The sequence below is a fragment of the Schistocerca serialis genome, chromosome 1 (genome assembly GCF_023864345.2).
Source record: "Schistocerca serialis cubense isolate TAMUIC-IGC-003099 chromosome 1, iqSchSeri2.2, whole genome shotgun sequence".
Taxonomy (NCBI): domain Eukaryota; kingdom Metazoa; phylum Arthropoda; class Insecta; order Orthoptera; family Acrididae; genus Schistocerca; species Schistocerca serialis.
The window spans coordinates 171,959,768-171,964,975 of record NC_064638.1 but is presented as its reverse complement, the minus strand read 5'-3'; positions in this window follow the sequence as shown (position 1 = coordinate 171,964,975).

The window sequence follows — 5,208 nt, the reverse complement described above, 5'->3', positions numbered from 1 at the left end:
GTTGCTTTTCTATTCCTTGGACACTTATTTCGATGTCAGCCATTTTTTCATTTGTGCGAGGATTTAGAGGAGGAACTGCAGTGCGGTCTTCCTCTGTGAAACAGCTTTGGAAAAAGGTGTTTAGTATTTCAGCTTTACGCGTGTCATCCTCTGTTTCAATGCCATCATCATCCCGGAGTGTCTGGATATGCTGTTTCGAGCCACTTACTGATTTAACGTAAGACCAGAACTTCCTAGGATTTTCTGTCAAGTCGGTACATAGAATTTTACTTTCGAATTCACTGAACGCTTCACGTATAGCCCTCCTTACGCTAACTTTGACATCGTTTAGCTTCTGTTTGTCTGAGAGGTTTTGGCTGCGTTTAAACTTAGAGTGAAGCTCTCTTTGCTTTCGCAATAGTTTCCTAACTTTGTTGTTGTACCACGGTGGGCTTTTTCCGTCCCTCACAGTTTTACTCGGCACGTACCTGTCTAAAACGTATTTTACGATTGCCTTGAACTTTTTCCATAAACACTCAACATTGTCAGTGTCGGAATAGAAATTTTCGTTTTGATCTGTTAGGTAGTCTGAAATCTGCCTTCCATTACTCTTGCTAAACAGATAAACCTTCCTCCCTTTTTTTATATTCCTACTAACTTCCATATTCAGGGATGCTGCAACGGCCTTATGATCACTGATTCCCTGTTCTGTACATACAGAGTCGAAAAGTTCGGGTCTGTTTGTTATCAGCAGGTCCAAGATGTTATCTCCACGAGTCGGTTCTCTGTTTAATTGCTCGAGGTAATTTTCGGATAGAGCACTCAGTATAATGTCACTCGATTCTCTGTCCCTACCACCCGTCCTAAACATCTGAGTGTCCCAGTCTATATCTGGTAAATTGAAATCTCCACCTAAGACTATAACATGCTGAGAAAATTTATGTGAAATGTATTCCAAATTTTCTCTCAGTTGCTCTGCCACTAATGCTGCTGAGTCGGGAGGTCGGTAAAAGGAGCCAATTATTAACCTAGCTCGGTTGTTGAGTGTAACCTCCACCCATAATAATTCACAGGAACTATCCACTTCTATTTCACTACAGGATAAACTACTACTAAAAGCGACGAACACTCCACCACTGGTTGCATGCAATCTATCCTTTCTAAACACCGTCTGTACCTTTGTAAAAATTTCGGCAGAATTTATCTCTGGCTTCAACCAGCTTTCTGTACCTATAACGATTTCAGCTTCGGTGCTTTCCATCAGCGCTTGAAGTTCCGGTACTTTACCAACGCAGCTTCGACAGTTTACAATTACAATACCGATTGCTGCTTGGTCCCCGCATGTCCTGACTTTGCCCTGCACTCGTTGAGGCTGTTGCCCTTTCTGTACTTGCCCAAGGCCATCTAACCAAAAAAACCGCCCAGCCCACGCCACACAACCCCTGCTACCCGTGTAGCCGCTTGTTGCGTGTAATGGACTCCTGACCTATCCAGCGGAACCCGAAAGCCCACCAACCTATGGCGCAAGTCGAGGAATCTGCAGTCCACACGGTCGAAGAACCGTCTCAGCCTCTGATTCAGACCCTCCACTCGGCTCTGTACCAAAGGTCCGCAGTCAGTCCTGTCGACGATGCTGCAGATGGTGAGCTCTGCTTTCATCCCGCTAGCGAGACTGGCAGTCTTCACCAAATCAGATAGCCGCCGGAAGCCAGAGAGGATTTCCTCCGATCCATAGCGACACACATCATTGGTGCCGACATGAGCGACCACCTGCAGATGGGTGCACCCCGTACCCTTCATGGCATCCGGAAGGACCCTTTCCACATCTGGAATGACTCCCCCCGGTATACACACGGAGTGCACATTGGTTTTCTTCCCCTCTCTTGCTGCCATATCCCTAAGGGGCCCCATAACGCGCCTAACATTGGAGCTCCCAACTACCAGTAAGCCCACCCTCTGCGACCGCCGGATCTTGCAGACTGAGGGGCAACCTCTGGAACAGGACAAGCAGCCATGTCAGGCCGAAGATCAGTATCAGCCTCAGACAGAGCCTGAAACCGGTTCGTCAGACAAACTGGAGAGGCCTTCCGTTCAGCCCTCCGGAATGTCTTTCGCCCCCTGCCACACCTTGAGACGACCTCCCACTCTACCACAGGTGAGGGATCAGCCTCAATGCGGGCAGTATCCCGGGCAACCACAGTCGTAGTCCGATCGGGGGATGCGTGGGACGAGCTGGCCGTCCCCGACAAACCCCCATCCGGAACCCCACAGTGATGCCCATTGGCAACAGCCTCAAGCTGTGTGACTGAAGCCAACACTGCCTGAAGCTGGGAGCGAAGGGATGCCAACTCAGCCGGCATCCGAACACAGCAGTTGCAGTCCCTATCCATGCTAAAAACTGTTGTGCAAAGAACGTCTGAACTAATCTACAGAGAGCGCAAACAAATCGACACAAAATTTAAACGGTTATTAAAATACAAGATTGCCTAGTAAATGCAGTAATGCTGCTACTTGCGCACTGCTGACACACTGTTCGGCGGCGGAAGGAGACTACGCGATTTTACACTATTCAGGTACTAAAACGCGGTGCTACAACTCTCAAGTACTATAATACGCCAGAAATTTATGAATTAAACAATGCAAGTACCAAAAACACGCAAAGAAATTAAGAATTAAACTATGTAACAAATGAATGAGCTAGGAGTATACGACTTGCTGCTGCAGCTGCTTATCCAACGACGGCAGGGAGCACACTGACTGTGACCAACCGACACTGGCCGTTCAAAACAAAAACAGAAGACAAACGACTACGCGAATTTATACTATTCAGGTACTAAAACGCGATGCTACAACTCTCAAATACTATAATACGCCCGAAATTTATGAATTAAACAATGCAAGTACCAAAAACACGCAAAGAAATTAAAAATTAAACTATGTAACAAATGAGTGAGCTAGGAGTATACGACTTGCTGCTGCAGCTGCTTATCCAACGACGGCAGGGAGTAACCGTAAAGACATTCGAGTAATCGACGCCGAATTATAACTAAATTTTAGTGTCCTCAGAATACAACTCCACTTTTATATTCGCAAACTGACGACTGGTAATTAGCATGAAACAATACAGCTATGAAAAATTCAAGGCTGACATGGAGTTGCTTACGACACGTTGACTGGATTAAATAATAATATGATAACGTAATGGTTCTGTAATTATTTATATCATCGATTACACACATTAAATCAATATTCACGGACTAGGCAAAATAACTACTCATACAGATAAAACAGTGCAGTTACTAAACTGAATGATTTACTGCAATGGCTGAAACAGAACACACGTAATAAAACTTTATACTTGTGTACCAAAATAATTTTAAGTGATGAGTTGTGAAAATAGTTAATTAAGAAATCCGTTGTGTATACTGTATTTGTCCCCTTCTACTTCAGAATGTTAACTGCACTTTACAAGTGTAATTCACTGGATTTTTTCTGAGTCATTGGTGTTCAATGCCAGATAAATTCCATATGATTCTTCATTCCCTTTACTGCCATCTTACATTAATTATCCTGTACTAGTATCTCCATATGTAGCCATGTTATAAATGTTCCTGCCTTTGCATTACATCGATCACCACAGAATGCTTACAGTTGCACACGGAGAACAGGCCACTGCCATAAAAACCACCATTTCCCAAGATGGTACGATAAAAAAAGACTCTGCCTAGCTAGCGCAGCTCTCCTACGAATGTGTGTTAACATGAAACAAAGTGAGTAAACGTTTATTGTTAAACGTTTACTCACTTTGTTTCATGTTAACACACATTCTGTTTATCAGTATAGTTTAACTTTTGAAGTAAGTGGTTACACGATAATACTACCTGCAAATATTTAAGTGCTCAGATAGAAATGACAATGTTTATACAAACAATTTCTTACGCTACTAACGAGTAGCGTTAGTGGTTATGGCTACAGAACATTGGCGTATACTTGGAAATATTCGAAATGGGATTATAAATCGAAATTAACAAACTCACAAACGAAAAATATGCTGTACTTTTATCTTTTGCAAGTGAGTGAGTTTAAGTGTACGTTAATGTCTTGACATAAGTATGTCGTTACATAGTCCCACAAAATGATTCCATCCTGAAGTTGTTAACAACGATGATAAACAAGGAGAGATATATTCTACACTACAGAAACCTCCAGCAATGACTTAGGTTGGGATGGAACTAGTTAGAATCATCTGCGACATTTTCTTCAAACAAAACTTGTCGTTAAAGTAATACATCGATGTAAACACGGAAAAGAGGATTATCGCGACGTGTGATTTGGAAAAAGATTTTTACAAATTAATAAACAATTCAGTTTTCGGAAGAACAACGGGAAATGTTAGAGAATGTCATGACCTTCATTTCGTTTACCGGGAAGGGGCGGGGGGGGGGGGGGGGGGGGGGAAGGGGCGGCCGTTATGGAACAAGAGATTACATCGCTAGGTGCAATTTCAAGCGGATCAACGTCTTCTTCGGTAAAGGACTACTCGCTGCCCGCTGTGGAGACAGCCAAGGTTTCACTGTAGTTCTCGAAGCCTATCTATATCGGGTATATATGTTCTGGACCTCTCCAAACTCCACATGTACCAATTTCACTATGAGTCAACTAAGACAAACTTCGCCGATCCCAAGTTACTTTACATAGATACAGACAGTTTCATGTACTGGATAAAAGCGTGCGATCCGTTTGGCGTGAACAGGTGCAATCATGAAAAAATTGACACATCTGGATATGCAGCTGATAATCCTTTTAGAATACTACCACAAAACAAGAGGGTTATAGGCCTATCGGCTGATGGAAGATGGGGCGAAATGTTGGCAAATTGTGGTGCGTGTAGGGCTCAGGTCGAAAATATATTAATACCGCATAGACGCAGATGCCAGTCAAGAGGCGGGATAAGGGTGCGTATTGTGCGGCCTCAAGTGCTTTCATGGCTGAGGATTCCAAGAGGCCAATGGCGTTTCTCCACATATTGTGAGCCAAGTAATCTTTCTATCTAGAGACTCCAAAATGTTTCAAATGGCTCTGAACACTATGGGACTTAATAGCTGAGTTCATCAGTCCCCTAGAACTTAGAATTACTTAAACCTCACTAACCTAAGGACAACACACGCATCCATGCCCGAGGGAGGATTCGAACCTGCGACCATAGCGGTCGCGCGGATCCAGACTGAA